Raw genomic sequence first — 24,292 nt, 5'->3', positions numbered from 1 at the left:
AAGTCATGCTAGTACAAATAATTGTCTTGCCGAAAGTTACACTGGGAGGAGATAGTCTTGCTAGTTTATTTTGATAGTCATACCGAAAGTCTCTCCAGTTCAAAGGATAGTCGTGCTAGCTATTGGAATTGTCTTGCTAGTTCAAAAGGATAGTCTCACCGAATGTCCTAGCAGCTAAAAGGATTGTCATGTCAGCTCTATTCAAGTCTGTTGATTTGTTAAAAAGGAAAGCAGCAGAACAGAAGTCACACAATCAACACAGAACACAACTCAAGAACAAAGCAGCCGCCTCTAAAACATTATATCTTCTCTGCTAAATTCAAGATCAAATTTCTAGTTTGCAAAGTTAAATCCAATCAACTAGAAATCATTCTCTTGTTCTTGTGTAACAATCTAGCGGATCAAAATCCCTAGAACTTAATCTCAAATCGCGTTTAGCATTTGATTCATATTATTGCAAAAGTAGAAAAAGTTCATGTCGAATTTATTCTAAATTTGTGATAATTAATTTGAGATTAATTCCTTATAATCGATACAGTTGTTGTAACACCTTTCAAGTTTAATAATATTTTTATTTAACTTGAATTTTGTTTCACATTTTTTATTCCGTATTTAATTCGATTATTCGGTGCTGTTTGTATTCAACCCCCACTTCTACAAACACATTGGGACCTAACAATTGGTATCAGAGCCTTCTGATTAACGAACAAATCAAGATCCTAGACTTTTGTGATTTTTCAACTCCTTGAATTTTTATTTATTCAAAAATTCATAATGACTTCACAAAAAGTTGGAACCGTTAAAATTCCACTATTTGATAAAGAAAATTATATCATGTGGAAGAAGAAGATGCTCTTGTTTTTACAAGTTGCAAATCCCAAATATCTGAACTTGTTAAAGAAGGGTCCAACAACTCCAATGGTTATTGAACCAGAGGTGATAGTAGATGATGTTGTGATTACCAAAGCTAGAACCTATCCAAAAGAGCCTGAGGATTTTTCTCCTGTTGAAAAAGAAGAAGCCTCCTTGGATGCCAGCCTTCAGTTAATTTTAGTTGATTCCCTCGATCCCTTGATGAACAGACATGTGATGAACTGTAAAATTCCAAACACATCTGGGAAACTATTGAGGTGATTAATGAAGGTACAGAGGAAGTTAGGGAGAACAAGTTGGAGATCCTAACCTCTGAGTATGAACATTTTAAATCAAATCCAGGAGAAGGAATTACTGAAGTGTTTGAGGGGTACAATGCGTTGATCAACAACCTGAACATAAATGGAAAACATTATTCAATCAGGGAGGTCAACAAAAAGTTCCTTTTAACACTGCCAACTCATCTTGAACATAAAATCACTGCCATTAGAGAAGATAGAGATCTGAGTGAGATTTCTTTGGATAGACTCTATGGTGTGTTGAAAACCTATGAGTTGGAGCAGATTTAGCAAAAGGAAGTCTACGGGAAAGATAGAATGGTCAGCACATCTACTGCTCTTGTAGCCGAAGGTCAACAACAACAACAATCTCAACAGTCGGAGAGAATGGTACAGTTTTCCAAGGCTGAGGAAAATGTGATAGTAGCAGAATATGATCATCCTACTACAAATCAATCCAGTGATGATTTTTATTCCTTGGAAGAGCTGGAGCAATTGGAAGATGAGTCAATGGCCCAAATTATCAAGAGATTCTCCAATGTCAGATTGAAGAGAAATCCCAAGTTCAAGTACAAGTCCAACTACAACAGATTCCAGACAGGTGGATCTTCATCCTCTAACACCAATAGTGGTGGATACAAAACAGGGATGGTTGATCGGAGCACCATTAGATGCTATAACTGCAATGAATTGGGACACTTTTCCACAGAATGCAGGAAGCCAAAGCAAGTAAGGAAGAACTCTTATGATTCAAATCAGAAGAGTAACTCTGAAAGGGCTTACCTGGCAAAGGGAAGAAGCTGGGATGATACTGATAGTGAAGATGAAGAAGATGAGAATCTTGCTCTTATGGCTATTGATGGAAAAGCTTCATCGTCAAGAAAAGAGGTAAAATTTACTGATGCTGAATTAGTTTATCATCTAGGAGGTTCCATAGATTGTGCTCGTCGTGATAATGAACTGTTAAGTGAGCAGATCAAAGACCTTGAGAAAGAGGTCAATGAATTAAGACTTGTGCATATTAATCAAGACAAGTTAAAAGAACAAGTATCTTTTCTAGAGAATAGAGTTGACTGTTATAGAAAACTCGAAACTATTCTCAAAGACAAGATCACCGGTCTTGAGACTAAGGTTAGAGCCTACTTCAATTCTTGTTCGAAGGCTAAAGAGTTCTACAGTAAGCAAGCTGTTAATCAAACATTTGGAATAGGTTATGATTACAATATTACTATTGGAGAATTAGGCATAAACTCCCCTCCTCATGTATGTGCTAAAGGGAGGGAAGTACCACATGTGCTTAAGGGTGTTGATGAACCCCTCTATAAAGCATCAATTGCTGAACCATTTGATGCGACCTATTCTGTTATTCAAGAAGAAATGTGTGCTGAAGATCTTGCAAATGAGAAGGTTGTTTCCAAGTCGAGTGTGTCAAAAGTTCCAGTCAAAGTTGTAAAACTAACTGAGACTAACTCAAACACACATGAGTTGGAAAACAAAAATGCCATGACTATCATGCATAAATTGCCTGCTGTTAATCACTCTCATAAAGCATGTGGTGTTTCTAATTGTATGTCTTGTGCTTTTAATATGATGTATGCTTATTTTAATGGTAAGCATGTTTCTAATATTAAGACTACTCCTCGTCAGCATGTGAATAACAAGAAGCATGATAGGTCTAAGACTGCTAGTCCTTCTAAGGCTAGAAAGGAGACATTTATGCCTAAGCCTAAACAGAAATTTGTTAAGGCTATTTATAAGGTCAAATGTTTAGTCAGCAAGAAAGTTGAGACCATTAAAATTAAAAATGTTGTTTTGCCTGACAAAGGACAATTCTACAACTATGCCGGGCCCAACCAAGTTTGGGTTCCGAAGAAGGTCTAATCCATTTGTAGTGCAGGGCATTAAACAGGTGTAACCGGTAGTGTGGATTCTTGACAGTGGATCATCAAGACATATGACCGGAGATAGAGTCCTGCTATCAAATGTGGTTGAGAAAGCTGGCCCCATGGTTACCTTTGGTGATAACAGCAAAGGTTTATCTGAGGGATATGGCTGCTTGCAAGCTGGGAATGTTATCATTGAAAATTTTTATATTGTGCTAGGTTATTATCAGGAAGCAGTATCTAACATATAGCACCAGTGACGAGACTTGAGAATATTATGACATATCAGGCACCTGCTACACATTACACTTGGAATTGGACTCTAGTAAGATGTGTACAAGTGTACTCCTGGTTGGTGAGTCAAAAGAGGAAGTCAATGCACCACAGTTCATGGACTTTGCAGCTGTAGATCTATTGGACTATGCAATCTCTTCTTCACAATCTCACTTCAGGTTGGTATGAACTAGTGTACTACTCAAGCAATCGTCAAGGACATGGTATGGCACTCTAACTGAAATTATAATTTAATATGAACTAGTAGAGTCGTCATATTTATAACTCTCTTATCACTAGGCACTATCATATTGTTTTATATGTGCAGTGATATATTGATAATGCTATCATTGAACTCAAACTTCTTTCTACATTAGTGATTTCTTATATCATGTAAAATATTTTGAAATCACTATTGTAAATCACTTTCTCTCTATTACCATATGTTCTGTGATACAGGTTCAGTCTCCAATGACTTTCTTTCATTGACAGTCATGAGGTTGAAAACCCACAACATCTATCCCAGACTGTAAAGACAAATAGAGAAACAGAACCAACCAACACTCTCTTACCACTAAATATAGTATGAATGAGCGTGAGGGAGATAGTGCCTTAGTGCACCACATAAGGAAGGTTCTGTAGTCAACCCAGTAGCTCTGTCTCCTACATAGATGAGTAGTATTTAAACCGAGACAACTGCTAGCCCCCATACATCTTCTCAAAAAGATGTAATGGCTGAAAAGGCACAAAAAAAGTTACTAGATTCATTCTCTCAACAGGGTGCATCTCTTGAAATTTGCCTATCGGCCAAGGTATCCGATGTAGTATCACCACTTCAAACATAAACAATTCTTGATTCACAAGGAGAGGTCACACACACAAAGGATGAGTTGACGGAAACAAGAGTTTTGACCATTTTAAGGTCAGATTCGATTGTTCAAGGTTCGTTAATGGACCAATTGCCTTTACAGGTGTTAGGAGAGGATACTGATCCAAAAGCCATATGTCAGTGGTCAGTGTCTACCTCCCCAGGCTTAAATCCCCTGGATGCATCTGCAGATAGTGGATCTGATATAGGTGCAGATCGGCAACTTATTGACAATGATTCAGATATTACCTGATGAGTCACAAGGAAATGTCTTCACAGACATTAGAAGGGAACCTTGATCTTTATGCTAAATTCTTTGGATCATTGTTTACCTTCCCAGAATTCAAATCTGGAACCCTAAAAGGGAAACTAGCAACTTGTAGATTATGACTCAGATTCATCTGACGAGTTTAACAAGGATGGGGATCTGCGAACTCCCATTGCACCACCTGTGACCTCCTTAAGGATGGCTAAGGTGATTTTCCTTGCAGGTAAAGCTGAATTTTGGAGCTATGAGAGGAGTGATACACTTGTGAGAATGAGTGTAAACATGAGTGGAGAAAAGAGTGAAACACATGTGAGGTACACTAAACAGAATCACACACTCACAGTGAGGAAGAAAGAAAAACACTTGTTATTTCTTTTCCAACCAAGTGAAATATGAGAACTCCTTCAGACGACGGTATACATTCCTTCTTTAAGGGGGAGATAAAAGCTTAAGAAATAGTTTGGAGGATTCCTCAACTAAGAGGGAGAAATAGAAGGGAGGAAGAAAAAGATGAAGAACATGTACACTACACCACGCCATTGTTGTTTGTAGCTACGGATCCTATTATATGGGAGAGGTGGTAAACACAAGGTGATTTTCTAGTAAGGGAAGAAGTTGTTTTCCAAAAGGGGAGTACCATTGGTTTTTATCTGCGGATCCTATTGTACGGGAGAAGTGGTAAACGAAGGTGATCTTCTTTAATCAGTTGATTCTCATAGGGGGGAAGAAAGAGAGATATGTGCTTCTCAACAGGAAATGTGGTTGTACAAGTGAAGATGAAACTACTTGAAGATATGTTCAGTCTAGAGGAACATCTATTTGGAATCTGGAAAAGGTTAAATGTTATCCAGAACTTTTTTGCTATTTACTTTGTATTTCTGTTTATATCTTTTTCTTATTTGTTAGTTGAGTTATCCTCTAGGTATTTATGTGTTATTGTCTAACAAACAAATAGGGGGAGATTGTAAGGCATATGTCATAGCCTATTTGTATATTCGAGGATTTAACTCAACTCAAATAAGAATATAATAAGTAAATAGTGGATCTACCGTCAAAGAGATCTCGTAAAGTAACATCTGTCAAAGGATTCAGAAACAAGGTTCATCTACAGACTTGAGGAATTAATTCACTGGAAGAAGCTCAAGAAATTGATCAAGCCTCAGTGATACAAATCAAGATTGTGGATTTAATCAAGTGACAGAGATCTCGTCAGGGTATTAGAGAATTACAAGGATTTAATCTGAAGAAAATCAAGTTGTCAAAGTCAAGACATGAAGAAACGTCATGGAAGTTAGTCACTCATGAACCAGACAGTACATCGAGTGTCAACATTGAAGTGGTGGAATTGATTCATAATTTTCAGTGATTTTCAGAAGATTTGTAGAAGAATGGTTGCTGCTCAAGATTAGTATTAATTCTCTATTAATTAATTAAGTCATATAATTTAATTAAGAAAATAAATTATATCTGCAAAGATTAATTTATTGATTAATTGAATTAATTGATTAATTAATTCTGAATTAATATTAAGGATTTTCAGAATTTTAATTGGATTAAAATCTGTTTTAAATTCAACAAGACAACCGTTTGTATTAGTATGACAATCGGTATGACAATCAATAATCATACCGAAAGTCATGCTAGTACAAATAATTGTCTTGCCGAAAGTTACACTGGGAGGAGATAGTCTTGCTAGTTTATTTTGATAGTCATACCGAAAGTCTCTCCAGTTCAAAGGATAGTCTTGCTAGCTATTGGAATTGTCTTGCTAGTTCAAAAGGATAGTCTCACCGAATGTCCTAGCAGCTAAAAGGATTGTCTTGCCAGCTCTATTCAAGTCTGTTGATTTGTTAAAAAGGAAAGCAGCAGAACAGAAGTCACACAATCAACACTGAACACAACTCAAGAACAAAGCAGCCGCCTCTAAAACATTATATCTTCTCTGCTAAATTCAAGATCAAATTTCTAGTTTGTAAAGTTAAATCCAATCAACTAGAATTCATTCTCTTGTTCTTGTGTAACAATCTAGCGGATCAAAATCCCTAGAACTTAATCTCAAATCGCGTTTAGCATTTGATTCTAATTATTGCAAAAATAGAAAAAGTTCATGTCGAATTTATTCTAAATTTGTGATAATTAATTTGAGATTAATTCCTTGTAATCGATACAGTTGTTGTAACACCTTTCAAGTTTAATAATATTTTTATTTAACTTGAATTTTGTTTCACATTTTTTATTCCGCATTTAATTCGATTATTCGGTACTGTTTGTATTCAACCCCCCCCTTTACAAACACATTGGGACCTAACAAACAAGATGAACAAGAAGGATGTTGGAGTCAAAATTCCATTTCTGGACAAAGATAATTATCACCACTGGAAGGTGAAAATGCACCTACATCTTCTTTCCCAAAATGAGGCCTATGTGGATTGCATAGAGAGAGGTCCTCATGTACCAATGAGAGCTGCAACTGGCAATTAACCATCTGTTCCCAAACCTAGGCATGAATGATCAGACCCTGATATTGAGCAAGTCAGGAAAGATAAGAAGGCCATGAATATATTGTTCAATGGAGTTGATGGTGATATGTTTGATAACATCATTAACTGTAAAACAACCAAAGAATTTTGGGACACAATCCAGATTATTTGTGATGGTACTGAGCAAGTAAGGGAGAACAAGATGCAGCTACTGATTCAGCAATATGAGCATTTCCACTGTGAAGAAAGTGAGTCTCTTACTGATATTTTTAGTAGATTTCAAAAGCTACTAAATGCTCTGAAGTTGCATGGAAGAGTCTATTAAACAAAAGACTCTAACCTCAAGTTCCTTAGATCTCTTCCAAAATAGTGGAAGCCAATGACAGTCTCATTGAGAAATTCTCCGGATTACAAAGAGTTCACCTTGGAGAGACTGTATGGCATCCTAAGAACTTATGAGCTTGAAATAGAGCAAGATAATAGGATAGAGAAAGGAAAAAAGAAAGGAGGGTCCATAGCACTGGTTGCTGAGTTAGAGAAGGAGAAAGAGATGAAGGTAGAAGATGTTGAGTCTACATCAAAGGTCTGTGAAAGCAAGGGTCACTACTAGAAATAGTGCCTACGACATCACCCTTTTAACATCGGTTAGAAATGTCACTGATGTTAAAAGCAGTTTTAACATCAGTTGCTTTAAAACCGATGTTAAAGGTACTTTAAGACATCAGTATGTTTCCCAATCGATGTCTAAAACCCATTTTAAAAAAACTAAAAAATGCCCACTTCTTTATTTACCCCATTAATACACCAAATATTACCCCCTTAACCAAAAATTTCAGTTTTAGTTTCCCCCTTCACGAAAACTCTTTTCCCCTCTCTCATTTTCTCTCGCTCTCTCTTATTCTCTCTTCTCTCTTCTCTTTCACTCTCTTCTCTCTCACAGTCTCTGTTCTCACTTCTCTCTCGCTCTCTCATCGTCCTCTCTCTTCTCTCTCATCTCTCACTTTCTCTCTTCTCACTCACTCTCTCTAAACCTAATTATACCCCTATTTGTACAAACCCTTAATTAAACTCAATTAATTTCTAAATCTAGCTCGATTGATGCTAAATAACCTTGAAAGAAGTTGGGTCTACTTGATTAGTGCAAGAAAAGTAAGTTTATTTTGAATTTATTTTCAATTTTTATGTTTTTATTTTAATAAAGTTTCTTCTATTCTCACCCGCTGCTAAATTTCTGAGCTTCTTTCTTCTATTTTGAATGGTTGCAATAAAAAATTGCTCAGATCGGTTTAGTGTCACCTTAAGCTGCTCAAAAACAAATAGTCGGTCAATGGTTTTTAAAACAATAGTGATAATTTTTACTTGTATTATAGGTGTGTGTGCGCACGTGCCTATGTGTGGGAGTTTATTAGGGTATGTTTGACACCTGGCGGTTAAAGAATGTTTTTGCATTGAATATCGAATACATGACTAAATTAGATGTGGTGTTGACATTGTTCTATAGCACCTCTGTTTTGGCAAATTTGGTCTATAGCATACTAGAAACCCTAGAAAATAGAAATTGTGTATAAATGTTTTTGTGATTTGTGATTACTTCTTAGTGTTGTAACTACTGATCTGTAATAACTCCACGTGTGATTTTGTAGTACTATGACCCCCATAGCTGTGTTGATTTTATGGTTTGTAGCTGAAAGTGAACCTACATTTTAGCTGCCTAACATTCATATTAGGATTTTATTAAGATGGCCTTTGTGAATTAGAACTTACATCTTATCATTTTAAGTGAATTGCATTTACATGATATGGCATACATGAAATTGATAATTTTGGTAGTTAAGTTTGGAACTTGAAAAATCTTGATTATGACACAATCTTGTGGTATTATCGTTTTTGATATTAAATGCTTAATTGAAATTAATGAAAGGATTAATTCAACTAAACTTTCATTTTCTATTATATTTTGGTCAGAATTGAACTATTAAAGTAGGAAGATACCTGTGTTAGTTAGCTTAGGAAGTGTCAGTGTTGTCCTGAAAACTGATAGCTATTCTTCTTTTAGTGACTCTTAAATCTGTGGATTAATTAATAAGGTTGATGCAAAGTAATTTAATTCTGAGGTTATCACTATAATACAGAAGCAACTCCTAAGTCAGTGCTGAAACTCATGGGCTTAAAGGGATTAACATCGTACCATTTAAAGAGCCATTTGTAGGTACACATTTCATGCATATGAGTACATGTTTGTATGAAATACTTGGACTCATAATCATGTCCTTGCATAAAACGATGTTGTGACAATGTTGTGCAAAAATACAGACTTGGGCAGCAGGGCAAGAAACAGGACACTGAGCAAAAGATTGAAAATAGTGGTAAGTCTATGCCATGATATAGAGTTTGCAACACTTGTGAAAAGAAATAAATTGTTAGTCCCTTAACAATATAACAAGAATTACAGAAGAGGGGTTGAATGGAATTCTTGAACCTTTTTCTTAAAATAAAAATGTTCAAACTCGAATACAAATATAAGTGTTTTAATTAGCACAATGCGGAATAAAAACTTAATTGAATCAAAACATAAGTAATTAAAAACAAGAGTCTTTAAAAACTTTCTGGTGGATTTAAACAATTCCACCAGAGATATATATTATATCGAGAGAACTCTGTGTGCAAGAATGCTCACAGCTGCTTACAAATTTGAACTACTGAGAATACAGAGAAATGCTAATAATTCTGCTTACAAATGTTTCTCACTTTTTGTATCTCAGATCTTAGTTTCTATTTGCTATTTTCTTGGTTTATATATATTACCAAGATTACAAAGTTAAAAGATAGAATCATTATAAAAAACTATCAGTTTTTATGCTTTGCTACTTTGTTCTCTATTACCCAGTTAATAGGCTTCCTCATTCCATTTGCATACATCTCGACGCATGTGACCAGTTGTCACTGTCAACTGATGTTTGAATTCTTTATCCATTGGGTACATGATCATCCGTCGACTTTATGATCATCCGTTGATGGCTTCATTGATCATCCGTCGACTGCTATATTAAACATCCGTTGATAGCCATTTGATCATCCGTCGATGGCTTTGTTAATCATCCGTCGGTAGCTATTTTGGTACTTGACTTCATTTCACTTATGCAGAATTACAAGACATCATTTATGTACAATTAATCAACCTATTCTACATATCTAGTTAAAGTCAACATGATTTATATGCTACCACAGAATCTATATAAAGGTGTATGCAGAAATGTGCTATAGACTTATTATTACATAAGCTACTCACTCGATGGATAATAAGTCATCATCCGTCGGGACTATAATGAGTTATCCGTCGGGACTATAATTCTTATCCGTCAAGTGCTACATTATTTCACTAAGTAAAATCTACTTAGGTGTTTTGTTTATATCATCATCAAGTACACACCATATGCACAACAATCTCCCCCAATTTATGTCTACTGGAATTGTAGCCATAAATTAAGAGATACTTGATGATAATAAAACACCCTAAACATACATCTTTAAAAGAAAGTAGATAATACTGAAAGTGCTTCAAATAATCAAAATGTACAAAGTTTGGCTCACAGTAATTTCAAGATGCTCCTCTAGCCTGAGCAGATTTTTCTAGTTTCTTGAAGGTCTGGATCTTCTTCCAAGCTTCCTGTTGTTTTCATCAATCTGATTTTGGAGCTGCCTATGGAATTCCAGTTCATCAGATTCTGAGAGATTTAGCTTTTCTTGCATTTCCAAGAGAGTCTCATTGCTGGAGATGCTCAGTTGGACTTCTAATCTAAAGAATCTTCTCACACCTTTGTCATCCATAAATTCCATCACCCAGTAGGGCCTTAGATGCACTCTTCTCCCTGTGTATGGGATGATTAGAGTCTTTGGGAGTGCATCTTTAGCTCTAACACTCCTTAGTTCTTCAATCTTCTTCAATACTAGTCTTCTTGCAGTGACATTGAACCCAAAGTTCTTCTTGAAGTATGAATAAACTTTAATCAGTACAGCTTGGCTCTCTTGAAGAATCCTATGAAGTGGCCACAAAATCTCCTTTCCTCCTTTGTACTTGAACACTAACTTTTCAGGTAGGTTTCTGTATGCATCAATTCCCCTCACTTCATCTAGTTCATCTAGATAGAGGTTTAGATCAGAAAATTCTTTGATGTCACACAAGTACAAGTAGTCTCCCTTGTTGACTTTGGGCTGAGCTTTGACTACAGATTTAAATTTGAGAGGAGACAACTTCACTTTCTTGACTGCCCTTGACTTTGTCCTTTTTTGCTTGCTAAGGATTGGTAGACTGAAGTCAGGAATTGGTATATTATCCCATTCTATTGGCTCATCCTTGGGCACAATAGGTTCACCATGAATATTCCTGTAGGGATCCACCACCCTTATATCTTCAAATACCACAGAGAGCTTTGATGCTTGAGTTGTCGCTGGTGTGGGTTCCTTAGGAAATTGATCTCCCAATTACTTGTCAACAATATCCAGTTTCCTTTTTGTTCTTTTAGCCAATTCTTTCTTCCTTGGAGATTTCTTCTGTTCTTCAACTTGCTTCCTTGATTCAGTAGCTTCAGATGGTTGAGAGAGAATTTGTTAGGATGAACTCACAGCCTGTAGCTTGGCTAAGATAGCAATCTGCTCTTTCTTTTATTTAGCCTTCTTTGCATCTAGAGCAGCTTGCTTCTTTTCCTACTTCAATCTGGCTCTTTCTTCTATCTTTGCTTGAGCAAATTGAGGATGTCCAGCTACCACACAAATTTCCTTCCAATTTCTGAATATCTTAGCAATCCTCTTTTTAGAAGCTGAATCAGTTGGATCTTTGTAGAAAATAATTGATCTTGACAGAAGCTTCTTCTCATCAGGCTTGGGTGTCTCATACGCAGTATCCAAGGGGTTCTTCAGGGATGATTTTGAATAGTTTACCCTTGGTTTAAGAATTATTTCAGCCTTTGAAGACTTGATGCAGGAAGATTGTCCTCTTTCCAGATAATTCATGCTCATCTCATTCACACTGATTTGCTTGACTTGAGAGTGATGGATGGCTGACTTAACTGGCTCCTTGACAAGTTGGAACTTCTTCTGTATCTCCTCATCAATCTTCTCCCAGTTGATCAAACTCAACTTTTCTTTCTCAGCAACTTTCAAGTTTGCTGCTGCTGCCTGAATCAGATCTATACCATCTGCAACTGGTGGCTTTGAGATAGTAATTGAAGGTACAATTACTTTTCTGATTTGTATTTGAAGTTTATCCCCCTCACTTGGTCCTTTCTCCCCCTTTTTGTTATCATCAAGTTGAGGAGTCAGGCCTTGTGCTTTAGCCAGTTGCATGAGAAGACTGGTCTGAGATTGTTGATTTTGAAGAATGGTGACCACAGAGTTTTCAATACCTTGAACTCTATTCTCCAATTTTGTCAGCCTCTTTTTAGCATCTGATTCTTTTCTCAGTCTCAGTAATAGATCCTGCATGGTACCATATGGCATTACTGAATCCATCTTCTCAGAATTGTAGGTCTTCAAGTCAGCTATATCCTTTTTAAGTTCATCTACACTCAGATTATGTCTTAATTGTTGTAGCTTCATTAGATGTACAGAATCTAGGTGAGTTTGAAGAATAGCCTTGGTACCAGCATTTGAGCTCTTCTGAATGGCCTGTTGGATAGACATGATTTGTTTGACCAAGGAGACATTAAATTGTCCTGGTGTAGACTCCTTTGTCAAGACCCATTCAGGTAAATCTGGAATAGAACTTGGGCCTTCATCTCCCCCTAAGTTCATGCTTCCATCAAATGAAATAGAATCATCATCATTAGAATTTACTCCAAATTCTTCAGATGGCTCACCAGATATAGGAGGCATTAAATTGACTACAGTTTTATCCCTTTGTAGATATTTTGAAGTATGCACCAGATTTAAAGTCTTTTCTACCTCCTCATTGCCCTGAGCAGCCAATAGTTGATAGGCTGATACAAGATGAGTAAAAGTGTCAGCATCCAAGGAAATGTTATCAATTACAGCTTTGTAATGTTGCTAAAATTGTCTTTCCTTTTCAGCATCATCCACAATCATTGACTCATGAGCAATGGCTGGATCCACCCTTATACCTTCTGTACCTGCTTTTCTCTCATGTTCTCTCTTTTGTTACATCAGGGTCTCACCCTGGCTCCCCACCCTCACACCCTCACCTTCACCTACTAAGGTGGGACTCCTCTCACTCCCTTTTGCCAATCCTGAATCAATGGATTGCTGATTTTCACTCATTTCCTCTCCTTTTGCCTGGGAGCAACCCAGCCTCTCACTCAAGACACTCTCCTCTCTCAATCCTAAGAGTGATTGTACAACCACCAAATCTTTTGCACTTGAAATAATTGAAGTTTGAAGTTGTGTAGAGTTACTCGATGGATGAGTGATATCCATCGAGTGAGTGGTAATGTTATCCGATGGATAACTGCTGTTAGGGTTATCCGTCGGGATACAATCACTACTCGACGGATGAGCAATATCCGTCGAAAGAGTAGAAATGAATGAGGTGGGAAGAGAAACTATTGTTGACTCTGTGCTGATGGAAGATATTTGGGGCACAAATGTCACAATAGTTTCTGAAAGAATTGGTAAGTGAGCCAACAAATCATCTAAAAGATGATGCTCACTTGCACTGAATTTTGGCTTCCCCAACAGAGTTAAAGAAGGGGAATCAGGAATTGAAGTGTTTATCATATCCACTTCCAGAGAGTTTGTTGGTGAGTATGGTGTATGAGATGCTTCTATAACTAGAGATTTTGGCTGTGACTCCACATTTATTGGAGCCACATCAAACTGAATTTGACAGAGTGCAGGGAATGTGTCTTTAGCACCAATTTGCACTGTGTGTGTGCCCTGTGCATCCCCAGAGGTTTTTGATTTCTTCTTTCTTGTATAAGTTTGGGGTGAGCTTGTGTCCCTAACCCTTTTGGCATGTGCTCTTGGCTGGGAGCTTTGTTCAATAACTACATCCTTTTGGGAGGATGCAGCTAGAAGTGAGCTTTTGTCCTTTTTAAGCACTGCAGTTTGTTGGGAAACTGCAGTATGGCTAGGCTGGGATTCACTCAACTCTCCAACCTTATTCTTGGGATTTCTTTGATGTTCACCCCTTCCCTCACCTAACTTACCCTCCTTCACACTCCCCTCTTTGGCTTTGGTGGATTTTTCAACTGGCATCTTTTGAGAGATACCAAGGGGGTTTTCTTTGATTTGGATTTGGAAATAGTAGTAGGTTTGGCAGCTTTGGTAGGCAACTGTTTGGTCATTGGTACAGTTGCCATAGCTACTCCTGAACTCAAAGAAATTGTGGAGGTTGGAATAGTTGTAGGGATGGATGAACTTACCTCACTTACCTAAGGTGCCTGCATTATAGGAAAGTAGAACATTGGCACATCCTTGTGATGGTTGGCCCTGTTCAGATCTGCAATGATCCTCCTCTCTTGAACCCAACAATCCAATTTATTGTTAGGGTTCTCAAGAACTATTTCTTCACAGAGGTGGTTAGCCAATAACATAAAAAATCTGGCATAATAAACATTCTTCCCTCTTTTATTTAGCTCTCCTAATTTGTATCCTAACTTAAACATGATAAGGTCACTGAAGTTGTAAAATTTATCTATAACTAGCATGTATAGCATGTTAAGCATGGAAATATTCACTGAATCAAAATTGCTGATGTTTCCAGAGAAAACCTTAGTAACTACATCACACATGAAACTCCATTCCTTCCTAAGACCCATTCTCCTAATATCACTCATTTTAGAAGTGGAAAGTGTATAGTGAATGGAATTAAGCATATTGATAATATCAGCGTCAGTGTGTGGTGAAGTCACATTGTTATCAGGTATTTTGAAACATGCTTTTATCATATCACTATTGATACAAAATTCTTTACCTTTAATGGTTAGAATGATGGTCTTATCTGTAGAGTTGTAGGTAGCAGTGGTCCACATCTCTTCAACAACTTCACAGAAGATTGTGGGTGATTCCAGCATAGTGTAATTGAGCTTGCAGTTCTTCACAAAGTCCATCATCTCGTGGTAGTCCTCTGACTGTTGAATACCCTATTGACCAATGCAGTGAAATTGTTCTTCTCATAAATGAACCCAGTTTAAGACATAATCTTTACTACAAGTGCCATTGTTAGAGAATGAAAGCTTGAAGAGAAGGAGAGTAATTGCTTGAGAGAGAATGAAATTAAAGCAGTTGAATTTGAGAATGATAAAAGAAAACAATTGCAATCAAATAAGCTTTTATACTATCTCAAAAAAATACTGATAAAAATAATAAAGTAAAGTAAATTAACCAATAGAAAATTGCCTAAAATAGCCGTTTAAAAATAAACTGTAAAAATTCCACCCATTATCCGTCGTGTAATGCTTACAAACTGTAAGTATACTCGATGGATAATGTATAGGGAATTAACGGCTGTGATTAAGACAATTCGACGGATGAGGATAAACTGTTATCCGTCGAGATATAGGATATCCCAGAAAAGTAATTGATTTTTATTAGCAAAAAGTGTGTCGACGGATGACCAAACTCGATGGATAAGGGTCATCCGTCGAGATGTAAATTTTGACTTAGCCAAAATTTCATCCAAGACTGAAAAATCAATTAAATTTCTGGCAGCATTTTAACTTGCAAAATAACTCAGATAGATTTAAGAGTAATTAAGCATACCTAACTCACTTACCAACCTTGAAAAGGTGGATTCATCCAGTGGCTTGGTAAAGATATCTGCAAGTTGCTTCTCACTTGGAACAAAATGTAGTTCCACAGTACCATTCATTACATGTTCCCTTATGAAATGGTACTTGATATCTATGTGCTTTGTCTTTGAATGCTGCACTGGATTTTCAGTGATGGCAATTGCACTTGTGTTATCACAGAAAATAGGAATTCTCTCAACTTGCAAACCATAGTCTAGCAATTGATTTTTCATCCATAAAATATGTGCACAGCAACTGCCAGCAGCAATATATTCAGCTTCAGCTGTAGAAGTAGAAACTGAATTTTGCTTTTTACTGAACCAGGACACAAGCTTGTTTCCTAGAAATTGACAGGTTCCTGTTGTACTCTTTCTATCAATTCTACAACCTGCATAATCTGCATCTGAATAACCAGTTAGATCAAAACCAGAATCTCTAGAATACCAAATGCCAAGGTTTGGTGTTCCCTTGAGATATCTGAAAATTCTCTTAATAGCTATCAAGTGAGATTCTTTAGGATCAGCCTGAAATCTAGCACATAAACATGTAGCAAACATTATATCTGGCCTACTAGCTGTTAAGTACAGAAGTGAGCCAACCATGCCTCTATAACTTGAAATATCCACAGACTTTTCAGTAGTGTTTAATTCAAGCTTAGTTGCAGTGGTCATGGGTGTTTTTGCAGATGTGCAAACCATCATATCAAACTTCTTTAAAAGATCAAAAATATATTTAGTTTGACTAATGAATATTCCATCACTAACTTGCTTAACTTGCAAACCAAGAAAGTAAGTTAGTTCTCCCATCATACTCATTTCATACTTACTTTGCATCAATTTGGCAAACTTTTTGCAAAGTTTCTCATCTATAGAGCCAAAAATAATATCATCTACATAAATTTGAACAAGTATACTAGAGCCATTAACATTTCTGAAAAATAAAGTTTTATCTACAGTACCTCTTGTGAAGTGATTTTCCAAAAGGAACTTTGATAAAGTGTCATACCAGGTTCTAGGTGCTTGCTTCAGTCCATAAAGTGCTTTCAGAAGATAATAGACATATTTTGGAAAATTTGGATCTTCAAAACCAGGAGGTTGACTGACATATACTTCCTCCTCCAAATCTCCATTCAGAAAGGCACTTTTGACATCCATTTGATAGACCTTGAAATTGGCATGGGCTGCATAAGCTAAGAAGATTCTGATGGCTTCAAGTCTTGCAACAGGAGCAAATGTTTCATCAAAATCTATTCCTTCTTGCTGACAATAGCCCTTAGCAACCAATCTAGCTTTATTCCTGACTACTATGCCATTTTCTTCCATCTTGTTTCTGAATACCCACTTGGTGTCTATTGGATTCATTCCTTTAGGCTTGGGTTCCAGCTTTCATACATTATTCCTTTCAAATTGGTTTAGCTCCTCCTGTATAGCTAAAATCCAATCAGGATCCAACAAAGCTTCTTTTACCTTCTTTGGTTCTTCCTTTGACAGAAAGCTATTGTATGGACATTCTTCCTGAGTTGCTCTTCTTGTTTGAACTCTAGAAGAAACATCACCAATGATAAGCTCAAAGGGATGATCTTTTGTCCATTTCCTTTGTTGAGGTATATTAGCTCAAGATGAAGAGACCTCATGGTTGTCTTCATGTGTGATTGAGTTTTGATTGCTAGAAACTCCCCCTGAGTTTGTGGATCTTTGATTTGAGAGAGGGGAATTTTCTATAGGTGATCTGTCTTGACCTCCTGCTCCTTTTGATAACCCGACGGATGGTGAATTTTGAGTACCGACGGATGAGGCAGGTTGTCTTCCGACGGATAACGCAGATTGCCTTCCGACGGATGAAGCATTATGCAACTCGACAGATGTTGAGTTTTGTGCTTCATTGGTGGTAGATTTGTCTGCATTATCCTTAGGCACTGTTTCTTGATCACTTTCATCATCACTGTCATCACTAACCATCTCCACATTGTCGAATTTGAGGCTCTCATGGTAATCTCCATCTTTCAGTCCTTCAATCTTTTTATCATCAAACACAACATGTATAGATTCCACAACAATGTTGGTTCTTAGATTGTAGACTCTATATGCTTTACCAACAGCATATCCAACAAAAATTCCTTCATCTGCTTTAGCATCAAACTTCCCATTTTGACCAGTTTGATTTCTCAGGATATAGCATTTGCAGCCAAAGACATGAAGAAAGTTTAGAGTTGGCTTCTTGTTCTTGAACAATTGATAGGGAGTCATGCATTTTGCTTGATTAACCAGATAAATGTTCTAAGTGTAGCATGCAGTATTTACAACTTTAGCCCAGAAATATGTTGGTAGTTTAGATTCTTCAAGCATTGTCCTTGCAGCTTCAATAACTGATATGTTCTTCCTTTCCACTACTCCATTCTGTTGTGGAGTCCTTGCTGCCGAAAACTCATGCAGAATCCCATTTTCTTCACAAAATGCTCTCATGACAGAATTCTTGAACTCAGTTCCATTGTCACTCCTAATTCTTCTAACTTTGAAATCAGGATGATTGTTGACTTGCCTTATGTGATTGATGATGATTTCACTAGCCTCATCTTTAGATTTTAGGAAATATGTCCAAGAGAACTTTGAGAAATCATCTACAATTACTAGGCAAAATCTTTTCCTTGAGATGGGCAATACATTGACTGGTCCAAACAAATCCATGTGAAGCAGTTGCAAAGGCTCTTCAATTGTTGAATCAAGTTTCTTCCTGAATGATACTTTGATCTGCTTCCCTTTTTGGCAGGCATCACACAGTCCATCCTTTGAAAACTCCACTAGAGGAATGCATCTTACCAGTTCTTTCTTTACCAGCTCATTCATGGTCTTGAAGTTTAAATGGGATAGCTTCTTGTGCCATAGCCAACTTTCATCATGACTTGCTTTACTGAGAAGACAAGTTACAAACTCTGCTTTGGATGAGTTGAAATCAGCTAGATACACATTTCCTTTTCTCACACCAGTGAGAACCACTTTGTTGCTTCTTTTATTAGTCACAACACAGGCTTCTGAGTTGAAGGTTACTGAATTGCCTTTGTCACAAAGTTGGCTGATACTCAACAGATTGTGTTTGAGACCATCCACTAAGGCAACCTCCTCAATAATGACATTGTCCTTTGAAATCAAGCCATATCCCACAGTATAACCCTTGCTATCATCTCCAAAAGTAATACTTGGGTCAGCTCTCTCCTTAAACTCTGTGAGCAGGGTAGAATCACCAGTCATGTGTCTTGAACAACCACTATCCAAATACCAAAGATTCTTTTTGTTTCCCTGCACACATCAAAATCAAATCAAGTTGATTTTGGTACCCAAGTTTCCTTGGGTCCTGCCTTGTTAGCTTTCTTTTTCTGTTTCTTAGGTCTTATCTCATTTGACTTAGGAATTTTAGATTCATCCTTAGTCATTTAGATTAGACCTTTGAAACCATTCATTGCAACAGAATTATCATGCATATTATGACTAATAGGAAATGGCATGCTTGGTGTAAACATGTTATTCCAGTAAGGCATGCTAAATGGCATTTGTGGCATACTATATGCAGCATAATAAGGATTAGGTGCAAATGGCATATTAGCAAACTGTGCATTCATGTTCTGTGTAGGCATAGCATTAACAGGCATGGGAGGCATTGGCATTCATGTTAGGAAATTGAGACTAAATAGACATGGGAGTAAGCATGGCAGATTTGCAATTAACAGATAAATGATTTACACTACCACACTTGACACAGATTTTTCTAGGAGAATATTTATCAGGTGTGTAGTTATTGTGTTTGTTAATCCCTACTTTACCATTCCTATTGCTTTTTCTTTTAGTCTCTATTTTTACCTCAATTTTCTCAAGTCTGTCACTTACTGTTTGACAGTCATATGACCAACATTAGCCTTTTTCCCTTTCTTAACTTGACTTGACTCTCCTGAAACAAAGTTCTTAGAAATAGACCCATACTTCTCATTCGGCTTGATTAGTTTGGCTTTGCTAATGGGCTTGCTCACAGCCGACGGATGAGGATTTTCATCATTCGACGGATAACACTTTTTATTATCCGACGGATAGTCCTCATCCTGGCTCTGCCCATTCACAAGGACTCGATTCTATCGAGTCTACATCTGTTAGCAGTCCATCTACCAAATTAGGTTCTAGTTTCTCTTTGTTCTTTTTCCAGGCTTCATCACAGAAAGACTCAATTCCTTGAACTTTGGTGATTTGAGCATGGACATCCCTGGATGTTTTCCATGCTTTAATCACCTCTTATTCACGCTCGAGCTACTTCTTCAAAATCTCTTCCTTTTTCAAGGACTCAGTTAATTCCTCCTTTGCAATCTTACACTCAATTCTTAATTTCTCGAAATCAATAAACCGAGACTCAAGCACATTATTCCTCTCACTTAAAAACAAATTGTTTTCTTTGATTTTGGCATTTTCTTTAGTAAGAGACTTAAGTGTAACACGCAAATGATATAATTCAGTAGACATGTCATTTATGGCATCATTACACTCAGCTTTAGATAAATGTGCAAGGTTAGTAGTAATTACTTGATTTCTTGAGGAACTTGTCTCTTTCTCATCAGACTTGGCCATTAGGGCTATATTGACATAGCTAACATCTTTATCTTCATCCAAACCATCTGATGCCCAGTCATTTTCTTGTGTAATAAAAGCCCTTTCCTTTTGTTTGAGTAGATCAAAGTATTTTTGCTTATAATCCACAGACTCAAACTTTTTCCTACTGGAATCTGACTTTCTACACTCATTGGCAAAATGCCCTGCCAAGCCACATTTGAAACATTTGAATTTTGACTTATCCACCATGTTTCTATTTGGCTTGGCTGCTCCAAAGTTCTTCTTGAACTTGAGCTTGGCAAATCTCCTGGAAAGAAATGCTAGGTGCTCATCAATGTCCTCCATGTCATCTTGGCTCAATGAATCTTCATTTTCTACTGCAAGCCCCTTGCCCTTGTTCTCACAGATCTTAGAAGTTGATTCAACAGCTTCTATCTTCACTTCCTTCTCCTTTTCCAAATCAGCAACTAGTGCAATGGATCCTCCTTTCTTCTTTCCTCTCTCCATCCTGTCATCCTGCTCTATTTCAAGCTCATAGGTTTTCAGGATGCCATACAGTCTCTCCAAAGTAAACTCCTTATAATCTTGTGAGTTTCTCAATGAGACTGTCATTGGTTTCCATTCCTTTGGAAGAGATCTAAGAAATATCAGATTAGAGTCTTTAGTCTGATAGACTCTTCCATGCAACTTAAGAGCATTTAGTAGTTTTTGAAACCTACTAAAAATGTCAGTGAGAGACTCACTTTCCTCATTGTGAAAATGCTCATATTGCTGAATCAAGAGTTGCATCTTATTTTCTCTAACTTGCTCAGTGCCATCACAGATTATCTGTATAGTATCCCAGACTTTCTTGGCAGTTTTGCAGTTGATAATGTTATCAAACATGTCTGCATCAACTCCATTAAATAGAATATTCATGGTCTTTTTATCCTTCCTGACTTGTTCAATGTCAGGATCAGACAATTCATGCTTTGGCTTGGGAACTGATGGCTCGTTTCCTGTTGCAGCTCTCATTGGAACATGAGGGCCTCTTTCTATGCAGTCCACATAGGCCTCATCTTGAGAAAGTATATGAAGATGCATCTTTACCTTCCAATGATGGTAGTTATCTTTATCTAGAAAAGGAATCTTGACTCCAACATCCTTCTTGTTCATCTTGCTGAATTGTTTTGATCTTTAAACTCTTTGTAGATTAAGAGCTTGTTCTGATACCAATTATTAGTCCCTTAACAATATAGCAAGAATTACAGAAGGGGGGTTGAATGGAATTCTTGAACCTTTTTCTTAAAATAAAAATGTTCAAACTCGAATACAAATATAAGTGTTTTGACTAGCACAATGCGGAATAAAAACTTAATTGAATCAAAACATAAGTAATTAAAAACAAGAGTCTTTAAAAACTTTCTGGTGGATTTAAATAATTCCACCAGAGATATATATTATATTGAGAGAACTCTGTGTGCAAGAATGCTCACAGCTGCTTACAAATTTGAACTACTGAGAATACAGAGAAATGCCAATAATTCTGCTTACAAATGTTTCTCACTTTTTGTATCTCGGATCTTAGTTTCTATTTGCTACATTCTTGGTTTATATATATTACCAAGATTACAAAGTGAAAAGATAGAATTATCATAAAAACTATCAGTTTTTATGCTTTGCTACTTTGTTCTCTATTACCCAGTTAATAGGCTTTATCATTCCATTTGCATACATCTCGACGCATGTGACCAGTTGTCACTGTCAACTGATGTTTGAATTCTTTATCCGTTGGGTACATGATCATCCGTTGACTTTATGATCATCCGTTGATGGCTTCATTGATCATCTGTCGACTGCTATATTAAACATCCGTTGATAGCCATTTGATCATCTGTCGATGGCTTTGTTAATCATCCGTCAGTAGCTATTTTGGCACTTGACTTCATTTCACTTATGCAGAATTACAAGATATCATTTATGTACAATTAATCAACCTATTCTGCATATCTAGTTAAATTCAACATGACTTATATGCTACTACAGAATCTATAGAAAGGTTTATGCAGAAATGTGCTACAGACTTATTATTACATAAGTTACTCACTCGATGGATAATAAGTCATCATCCGTCGGGACTATAATGAGTTATCTGTCGGGACTATAATTCTTATCCGTCGAGTGCTACATTATTTCACTAAGTAAAATCTACTTAGGTGTTTCGTTTATATCATCATCAAGTACACAACATATGCACAACATAAATGAATCATCAAACACCTCCATATAATAATCCTTGAGCAAAAAATCTCATCAGATAAAAAAATGCATATCTGATTTCCAGAAATAGAATAAGAAAACTTACAAGAGGCCTCTAGTAAATTTTAGTTTGAAATTATTTATTCGTAGTAAAATACTGTGATAAAGGTTTGGTCGTCAAGTTGACAAGAGAAAGAATTACCTATTGTGTTCATTCAGCTAGAAGTTCCTGTCATCTTACCTCTGAAACAATGTCCTCATTTTTGTTCATATTTCTGAACATGATCTCTTTTCTGGACTGAGCTGGACTTTTCTCAGGTTAATTTATTACTTTTTTTTAATGTTTCAGGAGATTCTTATGGACGTTACAATATGTATTCCATAAGCACGACTGACAACCCGCCAAAACTGAACAGTGAACGAGGGTATGTGGTCCAAGAACTCATGTTTTTTAAGTTGTTTGGTTACTTTACCACCATAAGAGAACAAAAGCTCCCAAATCATTCAGAGAACAAGGGTAGAAAACTAGTTTAACATATGAAGTTGGTCTATATAACATCTTAACTTGGAAATAGCTTTAAACGTGATTAAAAAGTGATGGCCTAACAATAATATGACTTAAAAAACATTTAATCTATGCAAAATGCTAATCTGGGTAATTTGAATCTCTGCTAATACCAAACAGAGAATATTCTCTTGGGGAGACATTAATGTGTGAGATTGATGTACAGAAAAGATCAAAAGAGCAGCTTGATGTAAGTACCTTTTAGTCTTTTCTGCTAGCAACTTCCTTTTGAGTCCACCTCAAGGTCTTTCACGTGTTAACGAAAATTTATGGCACAACATGTACAGAAGAAATTACAAATGAGAATAGAAGCATAGGGAAAGTACTTGCAGACAATACTTGAGAAAGCTCAAACAAACCTTTCACTCGATACGGACAATTCTGGAAACTTAGAAGCAACAAGAGTCCAACTAACCAGCTTCAATTTGGCTCTATCGAACTTCATGGAAAACCTGAATGACGAAGAAAGGAATCAGAACATTTCAGAAATGAAAAATTTTCATGGCATTAGCAGGAATGCTAGTACATCACATTGCACGGAGAAGTATCGGAAACGAAAGAAGTCAAGTTTAAGATTGAAGAAGGTTTTTAAACTTTGATTTGAATATGAGAGGTAGCTACGACTTTCTTGGCACAGATGAAACTGTGCTCGAACAGAAGCCACCTGCGTATAGGAGGTAGATGTCAAAATACATATACATAGTCTCACATATAAACTTTGATTGACCTAAATTCCAATGTTATAAGCTCTAACTGTGTTGTATTGTGTATTTGGTTGGTTGCTCAACATGTAAATGTATGCTTCTAAGTTATAACTCAACATGTAAATGTATGCTTCTAAGATTGATTCTTATGTATCGTGACCATATCTTATCACTGTTATCTACTTGGAAGTTACTTGATTTACAAATTTATATTATAAATTCTCTGTTAGTCATTAGATCATTTTGTTATATAACTAATGTAAAACAACTAAAAACATATCACCTGCTTAAACTAAAAACGATGTCAAAACTAACAAAACAAATCATATTATAGGAAACAAAATGATGTCTAAAATGGTAAAACACATCATTTTATAAAAGAAAATCTAAACAAAACTGATGTCTTACAACATAATGTACATCGGTTTACCTTAGCACAACTGATGTTAAAGTTAAAGTTTCACATCGCTTTTGAAACTAAAACTGATGTTAAAGTAGTAGTTTAACATCGGTTCAAGGAGGACACCGATGT

At 36.5% G+C, this 24,292-nt stretch overlaps 1 pseudogene; it reads left to right on the top strand.

Annotated features, from left to right (window-relative positions):
• The first annotated feature begins 8,570 nt into the window (after positions 1 to 8,570).
• On the top strand, positions 8,571 to 23,655 carry LOC141685733 (myb family transcription factor PHL11-like; annotated as a pseudogene).
• Positions 23,656 to 24,292: the final 637 nt, after the last annotated feature.

This window comes from Apium graveolens, chromosome 9 (assembly GCF_009905375.1).
Source record: "Apium graveolens cultivar Ventura chromosome 9, ASM990537v1, whole genome shotgun sequence".
NCBI classification, from domain to species: domain Eukaryota; kingdom Viridiplantae; phylum Streptophyta; class Magnoliopsida; order Apiales; family Apiaceae; genus Apium; species Apium graveolens.
This window is presented reverse-complemented; position numbering and strand designations above follow the sequence as displayed.